The sequence below is a fragment of the Leuresthes tenuis genome, unplaced genomic scaffold, assembly GCF_036924035.1.
Source record: "Leuresthes tenuis unplaced genomic scaffold, fLeuTen1.0.hap1 SCAF_74, whole genome shotgun sequence".
In the NCBI taxonomy this organism is placed as follows: Eukaryota; Metazoa; Chordata; class Actinopteri; order Atheriniformes; family Atherinopsidae; genus Leuresthes; species Leuresthes tenuis.
The window spans coordinates 177,615-192,871 of NW_027325428.1; the positions used below are offsets into that span (position 1 = coordinate 177,615).

Genomic DNA, 15,257 nt, shown 5'->3' on the forward strand with positions numbered 1-15,257 from the left:
GACACAAAACCGCTCTCTCTTTTTTTTTTTTTGATTGTGTGCCAGGGCGTTGTCTCACGTATTAGATTATGCTTAAGATACGAATGAGTTTATCAGTCACATCAGAATCCATACATACTGATCCTCCCGTAATAAAATGGTCGGATCTTATCAAACACACTTTGTTTCTTGTGACAAGTCAGCGAAACAGCGTATACACGTCAAGACACTGAATCAAGTTTGCCACAAGAACTCATAAGTTTGGCAGTATTGCTCTGCCGTCAGCAATCATACACCCATTTTATTTTCATGAGACATGTGCAGGCACCTGTTCATCTACTGTTCTATCACTATGAATTAGTTTATCTATTATCAATAAGGATACTTCTACAACTACTATCAAAGTATGTCCGGACTTCTTATGTTGTCAGTTGCTATATATGAATAAGTGGGTTGCTACTGAAAAGCATTAAGCATGTCACACAGCCCAAACATATAACATTTCAGGACACACCACACAGTTAACAACCACAGTGAAGCGTGTCAAAGCCCAAACATGTAACATTCAACAGGACACTTACACAACACATTCAAATCAAACAGTCAGACAACATACAAGAACCTATACCCCAGCCGGCATTGCTCCCTGCCTATTTTCCTACAACTCACTATGTGTGCGCACACCTTTATTCACAAACTCTTCAACTTATACTCTTTTACCGAAGCTGCTACAGCTCGATTGGCCAAATACCCTTAGATCCTATTTCGGTGAATTTGACATCTGCCTTACATATAACAGATTAGCGGTTTAGCAGTTTTAATTTAGTTTGAGTGAAGGAATTCATTTTATAGCAAAATCCGAAATCGTGAAGAACTCATGGAAGTAAGCTTATTCTCGGATTCCTGAATCTTTAGATTTGCTCTTTGTTTTACTGCAAAGTACAACGTTGAGCAGCACTAATGAGTTGTTTCTATTTTTGGCAGGCTTTATCTTTGCGGATGAAGCCCTTTCTGTCTGTGCAAAAGAAATCTTGTTACTGTGCAGAGTGACTTCTCTGAGTAGAGTCGCCTTACTTGTTGCGACTGTGCCAATGTTCGAAGCTGGAGTGCAAAGTTGTTGCTTGAATGGTGCTCGCTGGAGCGTGCGGTAGTGTAAAGTTATACCATTTAAAAGGGCTGAAGAGTGCTCAGTGCAGCGGGTGGGCCGAGGTGCAAAGTGACACTATGGCCATAAAAAGAACACCGCTACAAGTGCGCATTGTGCCAGGAAGGGCCCTCGGGCGTGAACCAGTGGACAGTTAACGCTTCTCGGCCTTTTGGCTAAGATCAAGTGTAGTATCTGTTCTTATTAGTTTAATGTCTGATGTGTCCTCTATGCGAGGACTACATATTAAATGGATTTGTATCAATAGGAGTTGAAAAAGGAGCTTGCTCCGTTCACTCCAAGCATCGACCCGGTACTGTAGTGCCCCTGGGAACGGTGCGCTCTCCTCTGCTCTTGTGAAAAAGCAAACAGCGGTGCAGGATGGAAGTTTCAGGGAGCCCAAGATGAAACTTTCTTTTAGTCTGCTGAGAAAAGAGAGTGAATGCGAAGTAGACTTTAACACGGTTCTGGGAGCGAGCCGAGTGCGGGCTAACCAGGAGAATTGCTTGAAAGAAACGCGACACCGAATGAGCGGTCAGAACAAAGCCTCAATACGGTGTTCCTGTGGTGTTTTTATAAAATGCGGTGAAAAAAAAGGTGTGAATGCCCCATAGAAAACTAAAAGGTGGAGCGGAAGTGTTCGGCTGCAAGAAGGTGTGAATGTCCGACTATATTTGGTGAAAAGCAGGTGAAGCAAGGTCTGAATGCCCAACCTTACATCATCAAAAGCGAGATCAGAGGTTTTTGGCTGCAAGAAGGCCATAGTTTGCCAAAAGTGGGTAAGGTGCGAATGACCGACTAAATATCAACAAAAGTGGGGGCGGAGGTCTTCGGATGCAAGTGGGTGTGAATATCCCACCATAGAAGTATGGTGGAGAGGAAGCTGTGAATGGCCGACCATAGTTTGCAAAAAGCGGGTGAGAAAAGGTGCGAATGTCCAACCATACATGATGAAAACAGGGAGCGGAGGTGTTTGGCTGCGACAAGGTGTGAATGTCCACCCATAATTAATGAAAAGCGGGCAACAAGTAGGTTCGAATGCCCAACCATACATCATCAAAAGCAGGAGTGGATGTGTTTGGCTACAAGAAGATTTGAATGTCCGAGCATAGTTTGTAAAAAGCGGGTAAGAAAAGGTTCGAATGCCTGAACATACATCATCAAAAGCAGGACTGGATGTGTTCGGCTACAAGAAGGTTTGAATGTCCGACCATAGTTGGTAAAAAGTGGGTATGAAAAGGTTCGAATGCCCAAAATCGGCTGAAAAAAACTGTTGGGCTGCAAAAAGGTGTGAATGTTTGACTAAAGTTTGTAAGACAAGGTTCGAATGCCTGACCATGTATGATCAAAAGCGGGAGCGGAGGTATTCAGCTGCAAGAAGGTCTAAATGTCCATCATTAATTGCTAGAAAACATGAAACAAAATTTTCGAAAATCAATCTGCATATGATCATAAGTGGGAGAGGAGGTGTTCAGCTGCAAGAAGGTGTGAATGTCCTACCATAATTGCTGAAAAATGTGTTAGAAACGGTAGGAATGCCGGACCATACATCATCAAAAGCTAGAGAGGTGGTGTTCGGCTGCAAGTAGGTGTGAATGTCTGACTAAAGTTCAAATATATTAACAAAAGCGGGAGGAGAGGTCTTCGGATTAGTGGTTGAGAATTTCCAACCATAATCTATAAAATGCGGTGAAAAAAAAGGTGTGATAGAAACCTAAAAGGTGGAGCGGAAGTGTTCGGCTGCAAGAAGGTGTGAATGTCCGTCTGTAGTTGGTGAAAAGCAGGAAAAGCATGGTCTGAATGCCCAATCTTACATCATCAAAAGCGAGATCAGAGGTGTTTGGCTGCAAGAAAACGGGTAAGGTGTGAATGACCGACTAAATATCAACAAAAGTGGGGGCAGAGGTCTTCGGATGCAAGTGGGTGTGAATATCCCACCATACAAGTATGGTGGAGAGGAAGCTGTGAATGTCCGACCATGGTTTGTAAAACGCGGGTAAGACAAGGTGCGAATGTCCGACAATGTATGATCAAAAGAGGGAGCGGAGGTGTTCGGCTGCAAGGTCTGAATTTCCAACCATAATTTGTAAACACCGTTGAAGAAAAGCCTCGAAAGCCCGACTATACACCATCAAAAGCGGGAGCAGAGGTGTTCAGCTGCAAGAAGGTCTGAATGTCCACCAATAATTACTGAAAAATGGGTAAGAAAAGGTGTGAATGCCCAACTATACATCATCAAAAGCAGAAGTGGATGTGTTCGGCCACAAGAAGGTTTGAATGTCCGACCATAGTTTGTAAAAGGCGGGTAAGAAAAGGTTTGAATGCCCGAACATACACAATCAAAAGAGGGAGCGGAGGTGTTTCGCTGCAAGAAGGTGTGAATGTCCGAGCATAGTTTGTAAAAAGTGGGTAAGAAAAGGTTCGAATGCCCGAACATACACCATCAAAAGAGGGAGCGGAAGTGTTCCCCTGTAAGAAGGTGTGAATGTCCAACCATTGTTGGTAAAAAGCGGGTAAGAAAAGGTTAAAATACCCGACTCTACACAATCAATAGCGGTAGCGGAGTTGTTCGGCTAAAAGAAGGTGTGAAAGTCCGACCATGGTTTGTAAAAAGCGGGTAAGAAAAGGTTCGAATGCAAAAATATACACCATCAAAAGCGGAAGCCGAGGTGTTCGGCTGCAAGTAGGTCTGAATGTCCACCCATAATTAATGAAAAGCGGGCAACAAGTAGGTTCGAATGCCCAACCATACATCAACAAAAGCAGGAGTGGATGTGTTTGGCTACAAGAAGGTTTGAATGTCCGAGCATAGTTTGTAGAAAGCGGGTAAGAAAAGGTGCGAATGCCCGACAATGTATGATCAAAAGAGGGAGTGGAGGTTTTCGGCTACAAGAAGGTTTGAATGTCCAACCATAGTTTGTAAAAAGCGGGTAAGAAAAGGTGCGAATGCCCGAAAATACACCATCAAAAGAGGGAGCGGAGGTGTTCCGCTGTAAGATGGTGCGAATGTCCGACCATAGTTGGTAAAAAGCGGGTAAGAAAAGGTTCGAATGCCCGAATATATACCATCAAAAGCGGAAACGGAGGTGTTCGGCTGCAAGAAGGTGTGAACGTCCGACAAAAGTTTGTAAAAAGCAGTTAAGAAAAGGTTCGAATATCCAACCAAACATAATCAAAAGTGGGAGCAGAGCTGTTCGACTGCAAATAGGTGTGAATGTCCACCCATAATTCCTGAAAAATGGGTAAGAAAAGGTGCGAATGCCCAACCATACATCATCAAAAGAAGAAGTGGATGTGTTCTGCTACAAGAAGGTTTGAATGTCCGACCATAGTTTGTAAAAAGTGGGTAAGAAAAAGTTCGAATGCCCGAACATACACCATCAAAAGAGGGAGCGGAGGTGTTCCGCTGTAAGACGGTGTGAAAGTCCGACCATAATTGGTAAAAAGCGGGTAAGAAAAGGTTAAAATACCCGACTGTACACAATCAATAGCGGGAGCGGAGTTGTTCGGCTACAAGAAGGTGTGAAAGTCCGACCATGGTTTGTAAAACGCGGGTAAGACAAGGTGCGAATGCCCGACAATGTATGATCAAAAGAGGGAGCGGAGGTGTTCGGCTGCAAGGTCTGAATTTCCAACCATAATTTGTAAACACCGTTGAAGAAAAGCCTCGAAAGCCCGACTATACACCATCAAAAGCGGGAGCAGAGGGGTTCAGCAGCAAGAAGGTCTGAATGTCCACCAATAATTACTGAAAAATGGGTAAGAAAAGATGTGAATGCCCAACTATACATCATCAAAAGCAGAAGTGGATGTGTTCGGCCACAAGAAGGTTTGAATGTCCGACCATAGTTTGTAAAAAGCGGGTAAGAAAAGGTTCGAATGCCCAAACATACACAATCAAAAGAGGGAGCGGAGGGGTTTCGCTGCAAGAAGGTGTGAATGTCCGAGCATAGTTTGTAAAAAGTGGGTAAGAAAAGGTTCGAATGCCAAAATATACACCATCAAAAACGGAAGCCGAGGTGTTCGGCTGCAAGTAGGTGTGAATGTCAGATCATAATTTGCAAAAAGCTGATGAGAAAGGTGTGAATGACCGACAATAATTACTGAAAAATGTGTTAGAAAAGGTAAGAATGCCGGACTATTCATCATCAAAAGCAGAGAAAAGGTGTTCGGATGCAAGAAGCTGTGAATGTCCAGCCACAATTACTCAAAAACGTTTAAGAAAAGGTAGTATTGCCAGACCATAAATGATCAAAACAGCGAGCGGAGGTGTTCCGCTGTAAGAAGGTGTGAATGTCCGACCATAATTGGTAAAAAGCGGGTAAGAAAAGGTTAAAATACCCGACTGTACACAATCAATAGCGGGAGCGGAGTTGTTTGGCTAGTAAAAGGTGTGAAAGTCCAACCATACATCCTCAAAAGCAGAACTGGATGTGTTCGGCTACAAGAAGGTTTGAATGTCCGACCATAGTTTGTAAAAAGCGGGTAAGAAAAGGTTCGAATGCCCAAACATACACCATCAAAAGAGGGAGCGGAGGTGTTCCGCCATAAGAAGGTGTGAATGTCCGACCGTAGTTGGTAAAAAGTGGGTAAGAAAAGGTTAAAATACCCGACTGCACACAATCAATAGCGGGAGCGAATGTGTTCGGCTACAAGAAGGTGTGAAAGTCCGACCATGTTTTGTAAAAAGCGGGTAAGAAAAGGTGCGAATGCCCGACAATGTATGATCAAAAGAGGGAGCGGAGGTTTTCGGCTAAAAGAAGGTCTGAATGTCCAACCATAATTTGTAAAAACCGGGGAAGAAAAGGCTTGAAACCGATTCAGACATGGATAAATATGAAGGACAAAGCAGTTTTAACTTGGTTTGAGTGAAGGAATTCATTTTATATCAAAATCCGAAATTGTGTAGAACTGGTGATAAGAAGCTTATTCTCGGATTCCTGAAAAGGTTTAGTGTTGTTCTTTGGTATACTGCAAAGTAATACTTTCTATTTTGTTGAAACCGATTAAGTTAAAACTGCTTTGTCCTTCATATTTATCCATGTCATAATAGCTTTAAACAAAAAAGAACGTTGTACTTTGCAGGATAGGAAAGAACAACTCTAAACCTTTTCAGGAATCCGAGAATAAGCTTCTTATCACCAGTTCTACACAATTTCGGATTTTGATATAAAATGAATTCCTTCACTCAAACCAAGTTAAAACTGCTTTGTCCTTAATATTTATCCATGTCTGAATAAGTTTCAACAAAAAAGAAAGTATTACTTTGTAGTATACCAAAGAACAACACTAAACCTTTAGGAATCCGAGAATAAGCTTCTTATCGCCAGTTCTACACAATTTCGGATTTTGATATAAAATGAATTCCTTCACTCAAACCAAGTTAAAACTGCTTTGTCCTTCATATTTATCCATGTCTGAATCGGTTTCAACAAAAAAGAAAGTATTACTTTGCAGTATACCAAAGAACAACACTAAACCTTTAGGAATCCGAGAATAAGCTTCTTATCACCAGTTCTACACAATTTCAGATTTTGATATAAAATGAATTCCTTCACTCAAACCAAGTTAAAACTGCTTTGTCCTTAATATTTATCCATGTCTGAATAGGTTTCAACAAAAAAGAAAGTATTACTTTACAGTATACCAAAGAACAACACTAAACCTTTAGGAATCCGAGAATAAGCTTCTTATCACCAGTTCTACACAATTTCGGATTTTGATATAAAATGAATTCCTTCACTCAAACCAAGGTAAAACTGCTTTGTCCTTCATATTTATCCATGTCTGAATGGGTTTCAACAAAATAGAAAGTATTACTTTGCAGTATACCAAAGAACAACACTAAACCTTTAGGAATCCGAGAATAAACTTATTTCCACGAGTTCTACACAATTTCGGATTTTGATATAAAATGAATTCCTTCACTCAAACCAAGTGAAAACTGCTTTGTCATATATTTCAGCAAGTATGGTCGGACATTCACACCTACTCACAGCCGAACACCTCCGCTCCCGCATTTGATGGTGTATAGTCGGGCATTCTCACCATTTCTCATCAGGTTTTTGCAAATTATGATGACATTCACACCTGCTTTTGATGTTGTATGGTTGGGCATTCGCACCTTTTTTTACCCATTTTTCAGGAATTATGGGTGGACATTCACACCATCTTACAGCTGAACACCTCCTCTCCCGCATATGATCATGTGCGGTTTGATATTCGAAAAATTTTCTTTCATGTTTTCTAGCAATTATTGATGGACATTGAGACCTTCTTGTAGCTGAACACCTCTCCTCCCGCTTTTGATGGTGTATAGTCGGGCTTTCGAGCCTTTTCTTCCCCGGTTTTTACAAATTATGGTTGGACATTCAGACCTTCTTGCAGCCGAAAACCTCCGCTCCCTCTTTTGATCATACATTGTCGGGCATTCGCACCTTTTCTTAACCACTTTTTACAAAACATGGTTGGACTTTCACACTTTCTTGTAGCCGAACACATCCCTTCCCGCTATTGATTGTGTACAGTCGGGTATTTTAACCTTTTCTTACCCGCTTTTTACCAACTACGGTCGGACATTCACACCTTCTTATGGCGGAACACCTCCGCTCCCTCTTTTGATGGTGTATGTTCGGGCATTCGAACCTTTTCTTACCCGCTTTTTACAAACTATGCTCGGACATTCAAACCTTCTTGTAGCCGAACACATCCAGTCCTGCTTTTGATGATGTATGGTTGGGCATTCGCACCTTTTTTTTTACCCATTTTTGAGGAATTATGGGTGGACATTCACACCTTCTTGCAGCTGAACCCCTCTGCTCCCACTTATGATCATGTGCGGTTGGATATTCGAACATTTTTTTTCATGTTTTCTAGCAATTATTGATGGACATTCAGACCTTCTTGCAGCTGAACACCTCCGCTCCCGCTTTTGATGGTGTATAGTCGGGCTTCCGAGCCTTTTCTTCCCCGGTTTTTACAAATTATGGTTGGACATTTAGACCTTCTTGCAGCCGAAAACCTCCGTTCCCTCTTTTGATCATACATTGTAGGGCATTCGCACCTTTTCTTACCCGCTTTTTACAAACCATGGTCGGACTTTCACACCTTTTAGTAGCCAAACAACTCCGCTCCCGCTATTGATTGTGTACAGTCGGGTATTTTAACCTTTTCTTACCCGCTTTTTACCAATTATGGTGGGACATTCACACCTTCTTACAGCGGAACACCTCCGCTCCCTGTTTTGATCATTTATGGTCTGGCAATACTACCTTTTCTTACCCGTTTTTGAGTTATTATGGCTGGACATTCACAGCTTCTTGCAGCCGAACACCTCTTCTCCGGCTTTTGATGATGAATGGTCCGGCATTCTTACCTTTTCTAACACATTTTTCAGCAATTATTGTCGGTCATTCACACCTTTCTCATCAGCTTTTTACAAATTATGATCTGACATTCACACCTACTTGCAGCCGAACACCTCGGCTTCCGCTTTTGATGGTGTATATTTTGGCATTCGAACCTTTTCTTACCCGCTTTTTACAAACCATGGTCGGACTTTCATACCTTCTTTTAGCCGAACAACTCCGCTCCCGCTATTGATTGTGTAGAGTTGGGTATTTTAGCCTTTTCTTACCCGCTTTTTACCAACTATGGTCGGACATTCACACCTTCTTACAGCGGAACACCTCCGCTCCCTCTTTTGATGGTGTATGTTCTGGCATTCGAACCTTTTCTTACCCACTTTTTACAAACTATGCTCGGACATTCACACCTTCTTGCAGTGAAACACCTCCGCTCCCTCTTTTGATTGTGTATGTTCGGGCATTCGAACCTTTTCTTACCCGCCTTTTACAAACTATGGTCGGACATTTAAACCTTCTTGTGGCCGAACACATCCACTTCTGCTTGTGATGATGTATAGTTGGGCATTCACACCTTTTCTTACCCATTTTTCAGTAATTATTGGTGGACATTCAGACCTTCTTGCAGCTGAACACCTCCGCTCCCGCTTTTGATGGTGTATAGTCGGGCTTTCGAGCCTTTTCTTCAACGGTGTTTACAAATTATGGTTGGAAATTCAGACCTTGCAGCCGAACAACTCCGCTCCCTCTTTTGATCATACATTGTCGGGCATTCGCACCTTGTCTTACCCGCTTTTTACAAACCATGGTCGGACTTTCATACCTTCTTTTAGCCGAACAACTCCGCTCCCGCTATTGATTGTGTAGAGTTGGGTATTTTAGCCTTTTCTTACCCGCTTTTTACCAACTATGGTCGGACATTCACACCTTCTTACAGCCGAACAACTCCGCTCCCGCTATTGATTGTGTACAGTCCGGTTTTTTAACCTTTTCTTACCCGCTTTTTACCAACTATGGTCGGACATTCGCAGCATCTTACAGCGGAACACCTCCGCTCCCTCTTTTGATGGTGTATGTTCGGGCATTCGAACTTTTTCTTACCCGCTTTTTACAAACTATGGTTGGACATTCAAACCTTCTTGTAGCAGAACACATCCACTTCTTCTTTTGATGATGTATGGTTGGGCATGCGCACCTTTTCTTACCCATTTTTCAGGAATTATGGGTGGATATTCACACCTACTTGCAGTCGAACAGCTCTGCTCCCACTTTTGATTATGTTTGGTTGGATATTCGAACCTTTTCTTAACTGCTTTTTACAAACTTTGGTCGGACGTTCACACCTTCTTGCAGCCGAACACCTCCGCTTCCGCTTTTGATGGTATATATTCCGGCATTCGAACCTTTTCTTACCCACTTTTTACCAACTATGGTCGGACATTCACACCGTCTTTCAAGTGTAACACCTCCGCTCCCTCTTTTGATGGTGTATGTTCGGGCATTCGAACCTTTTCTTACCCGCCTTTTACAAACTATGGTCGGACATTTAAACCTTCTTGTGGCCGAACACATCCACTTCTGCTTGTGATGATGTATAGTTGGGCATTCACACCTTTTCTTACCCATTTTTCAGTAATTATTGGTGGACATTCAGACCTTCTTGCAGCTGAACACCTCCGCTCCCGCTTTTGATGGTGTATAGTCGGGCTTTCGAGCCTTTTCTTCAACGGTGTTTACAAATTATGGTTGGAAATTCAGACCTTGCAGCCGAACAACTCCGCTCCCTCTTTTGATCATACATTGTCGGGCATTCGCACCTTGTCTTACCCGCTTTTTACAAACCATGGTCGGACTTTCACACCTTCTTGTAGCCGAACAACTCCGCTCCCGCTATTGATTGTGTACAGTCCGGTTTTTTAACCTTTTCTTACCCGCTTTTTACCAACTATGGTCGGACATTCGCAGCATCTTACAGCGGAACACCTCCGCTCCCTCTTTTGATGGTGTATGTTCGGGCATTCGAACTTTTTCTTACCCGCTTTTTACAAACTATGGTTGGACATTCAAACCTTCTTGTAGCAGAACACATCCACTTCTTCTTTTGATGATGTATGGTTGGGCATGCGCACCTTTTCTTACCCATTTTTCAGGAATTATGGGTGGATATTCACACCTACTTGCAGTCGAACAGCTCTGCTCCCACTTTTGATTATGTTTGGTTGGATATTCGAACCTTTTCTTAACTGCTTTTTACAAACTTTGGTCGGACGTTCACACCTTCTTGCAGCCGAACACCTCCGCTTCCGCTTTTGATGGTATTTATTCCGGCATTCGAACCTTTTCTTACCCACTTTTTACCAACTATGGTCGGACATTCACACCGTCTTTCAAGTGTAACACCTCCGCTCCCTCTTTTGATGGTGTATGGTCGGGCATTCGCACCTTTTCTTACCCGCTTTTTACAAACTATGGTCGAACATTCAAACCTTCTTGTAGCCGAAAACCTCCACTCCCTCTTTTGATCATACTTTGTCGGGCATTCGCACCTTTTCTTACCCGCTTTTTACAAACTATGCTCGGACATTCAAACCTTCTTGTAGCCAAACACATCCACTCCTGCTTTTGTTGATGTATGGTTGGGCATTCGAACCTACTTGTTGCCCGCTTTTCATTAATTATGGGTGGACATTCACACCTTGTCACAGCCAAACACCTCCGCTCCCTGTTTTGATCATGTATGGTTGGACATTCGCACCTTTTCTCACCCGCTTTTTGCAAACTATGGTCGGCCATTCACAGCTTCCTCTCCACCATACTTGTATGGTGGGATATTCACACCCACTTGCATCCGAAGATCTCCGCCCCCACTTTTGTTGATATTTAGTTGGTCATTCACACCTTACCCGTTTTCTTGCCGCCAAACACCTCTGATCTCGCTTTTGATGATGTAAGATTGGGCATTCAGACCTTGCTTTTCCTGCTTTTCACCAACTATAGATGGACATTCACACCTTCTTGCAGCCGAACACTTCCGCTCCACCTTTTAGGTTTCTATCACACCTTTTTTTTCACCGCATTTTATAGATTATGGTTGGAAATTCTCAACCACTCATCCGAAGACCTCTCCTCCCGCTTTTGTTAATATATTTGAACTTTAGTCAGACATTCACACCTACTTGTAGCCGAACACCACCTCTCTAGCTTTTGATGAGGTATGGTCCGGGATTCTTACCGTTTCTAACACATTTTTCAGCAATTATGGTAGGATATTCACACCTTCTTGCAGCTGAACACCTCCTCTCCCACTTATGATCATGTGCGGATTGATTTTCGAAAATTTTCTTTCATGTTTTCTAGCAATTAATTATGGACATTTAGACCTTCTTGCAGCTGAACACCTCCGCTTCCGCTTTTGATCATACATTGTCAGGCATTCGCACCTTGTCCTACCCGCTTTTTACAAACTTTAGTCGAACATTCACACCTTTTTGCAGCCGAACACAGTTTTTTGCAGCCGAATTTGGGCATTCGCACCTTTTCATACCCACTTTTTACCAACTATGGTCGGACATTCACACCGTTTTACAGCGGAACACCTCCGCTCCCTCTTTTGATGGTGTATGTTCGGGCATTCGAACCTTTTCTTACCCGCTTTTTACAAACTATGCTCGGACATTCAAACCTTCTTGTAGCCGAACACATCCACTCCTGCTTTTGATGATGTATGGTATGGCATTCGAACCTACTTGTTGCCCGCTTTTCATTAATTATGGGTGGACATTCACACCTTGTCGCAGCCAAACACCCTGTTTCGATCATGTATGGTTGGACATTCGCACTTTTTCTCACCCGCTTTTTGCAAACTATGGTCGGCCATTCACAGCTTCCTCTCCACCATACTTGTATGGTGGGATATTCACACCCACTTGCATCCGAAGACCTCCGCCCCCACTTTTGTTGATATTTAGTCGGTCATTCGCACCTTACCCGCTTTTGGCAAACTATGGCCTTCTTGCAGCCAAAAACCTCTGATCTCGCTTTTGATGATGTAAGGTTGGGCATTCAGACCTTGCTTCACCTGCTTTTCACCAAATATAGTCGGACATTCACACCTTCTTGCAGCCGAACACTTCCTTCCGCTCCACCTTTTAGTTTTCTATGGGGCATTCACACCTTTATTTTCACCGCATTTTATAAAAACACCACAGGAACACCGTATTGAGGCTTTGTTCTGACCGCTCATTCGGTGTCGCGTTTCTTTCAAGCATTTCTCCTGGTTAGCCCGCACTCGGCTCGCTCCCAGAGCCGTGTTAAAGTCTACTTCGCATTCACTCTCTTTTCTCAGCAGACTAAAAGAAACTTCCATCCTGCACCGCTGTTTGCTTTTTCACAAGAGCAGAGGAGAGCGCACCGTTCCCTGCGGCACTGCAGTACCGGGTCGATGCTTGGAGTGAACGGAGCAAGCTCCTTTTTCAAATCCTATTGATAAAAATCCATTTAATATGTAGTCCTTGCATAGACATATCACATATTAAACTGATAAAAACAGATACTACACTTGATCTTAGCCAAAAGGCCGAGAAGTGATATCTGTCCACTGGTTCACGTCCGAGGGCCCTTCCTGGCACAATGCGCACTTGTAGCGGTGTTCTTTTTATGGCCATAGTGTCACTTTGCACCTCCACCCACCCGCTGCACTGAGCACTCTTCAACCCTTTTAAATGGTATAACTTTACACTACCGCACGCTCCAGCGAGCACCATTCAAGCAACAACTTTGCACTCCAGCTTTGAACATCGGCACAGTCGCAACAAGTAAGGCGACTCTACTCAGAGAAGTCACTCTGCACAGTAACAAGATTTCTTTTGCACAGACAGAAAGGGCTTCACCCGCAAAGGTAAAGCCTGCCAAAAATAGAAACAATTCATTAGTGCTGCTCTCCACGGAAGTCTTTAGTAAAAGGCTAAAGACTTGTACATTATGAAGAGAAACCAGAGTACGATTATCCATCACTGCGGGAGCAGGGCATCAGGCTAGTTGGCATAGCCACCTTCCCCATGGTGAGCTTTGCTTGGTTGAGACGCTTGCCCCCCCCCCCCCCCCCCCCACCCTTGCTCCTCGGCTGACCAAGTAGGAACAATCGGGCCCTATTCGATGGCTGCCTTGTCTTTTACTCTGTGCAAAAGACAAGGCAGCCACAAACAACATGGGAACACCGTATTGAGGCTTTGTTCTGACCGCTCATTCGGTGTCGCGTTTCTTTCAAGCAATTCTCCCGGTTAGCCCGCACTCGGCTCGCTCCCAGAGCCGTGTTAAAGTCTGCTTCGCATTCACTCTCTTTTCTCAGCAGATTAAAAGAAAGTTTCATCTTGGGCTCCCTGAAACTTCCATCCTGCACCACTGTTTGCTTTTACACAAGAGCAGAGGAGAGCGCACCGTTCCCAGCGGTACTGGAGTACCGGGTCGATGCTTGGAGTGAACGGAGCAAGCTCCTTTTTCAACTCCTATTGATAAAAATCCATTTAATATGTAGTCCTCGCATAGAGGACACATCAGACATTAAACTGATAAGAACAGATACTACACTTGATCTTAGCCAAAAGGCCGAGAAGCGATAACTGTCCACTGGTTCACGTCCGAGGGCCCTTCCTGGCACAATGGGCACTTGTAGCAGTGTTCTTTTTATGGCCATAGTGTCACTTTGCACCTCCGCCCACCCGCTGCACTGAGCTCTCTTCAGCCCTTTTAAATGGTATAACTTTACACTACCGCATGCTCCAGCGAGCACCATTCAAGCAACAACTTTGCACTCCAGCTTCGAACATCGGCACAGTCGCAACAAGTAAGGCGACTCTACTCAGAGAAGTCACTCTGCACAGTAACAAGATTTCTTTTGCACAGACAGAAAGGGCTTCATCCACAAAGGTAAAGCCTGCCAAAAATAGAAACAACTCATTAGTGCTGCTCAACGTTGTACTTTGCAGTAAAAGAAAGAGCAAATCTAAAGTTTCAGGAATCCGAGAATAAGCTTACTTTCTTCTCTCTTCTTCACGATTTTGGATTTTGCTATAAAATGAATTCCTTCACTCAAACTAAATTAAAACTGCTAAACCGCTAATCTGTTAAATGCAAGGCAGATGTCAAATTCACCGAAATAGGATCTAAGGGTATTTGGCCAATCGAGCTGTAGCAGCTTCGGTAAAAGAGTATAAGTTGAAGAGTTTGTGAATAAAGGTGTGCGCACACATAGTGAGTTGTAGGAAAATAGGCAGGGAGCAATGCCGGCTGGGGTATATGTTCTTGTATGTTGTCTGACTGTTTGATTTGAATATGTTGTGTAAGTGTCCTGTTGAATGTTACATGTTTGGGCTTTGACACGCTTCACTGTGGTTGTTAACTGTGTGGTGTGTCCTGAAATGTTATATGTTTGGGCTGTGTGACATGCTTAATGCTTTTCAGTAGCAACCCACTTATTCATATATAGCAACTGACAACATAAGAAGTCCGGACATCTTTGATAGTAGTTGTAGAAGTATCCTTATTGATAATAGATAAACTAATTCATAGTGATAGAACAGTAGATGAACAGGTGCCTGCACATGTCTCATGAAAATAAAATGGGTGTATGATTGCTGACGGCAGAGCAATACTGCCAAACTTATGAGTTCTTGTGGCAAACTTGATTCAGTGTCTTGACGTGTATACGCTGTTTCGCTGACTTGTCACAAGAAACAAAGTGTGTTTGATAAGATCCGACCATTTTATTACGG

At 43.2% G+C, this 15,257-nt stretch overlaps 4 non-coding genes across 4 annotated transcripts; 1 reads left to right on the forward strand and 3 right to left on the reverse strand.

Moving 5' to 3' along the window:
• The first annotated feature begins 1,279 nt into the window (after positions 1-1,279).
• On the forward strand, positions 1,280-1,470 carry LOC140286138 (U2 spliceosomal RNA). Its single transcript, XR_011911026.1, has one exon. It is a non-coding gene; the product is annotated as a U2 spliceosomal RNA (small nuclear RNA).
• An 11,417-nt stretch (positions 1,471-12,887) lies between these two features.
• On the reverse strand, positions 12,888-13,075 carry LOC140286141 (U2 spliceosomal RNA). Its single transcript, XR_011911029.1, has one exon. It is a non-coding gene; the product is annotated as a U2 spliceosomal RNA (small nuclear RNA).
• Positions 13,076-13,373: 298 nt separating this feature from the next.
• Positions 13,374-13,487, reverse strand: LOC140286156 (U5 spliceosomal RNA). The gene has a single exon (XR_011911037.1). It is a non-coding gene; the product is annotated as a U5 spliceosomal RNA (small nuclear RNA).
• A 425-nt stretch (positions 13,488-13,912) lies between these two features.
• LOC140286134 (U2 spliceosomal RNA) lies at positions 13,913-14,103 on the reverse strand. The gene has a single exon (XR_011911021.1). It is a non-coding gene; the product is annotated as a U2 spliceosomal RNA (small nuclear RNA).
• Between the last annotated feature and the right edge of the window lie 1,154 nt (positions 14,104-15,257).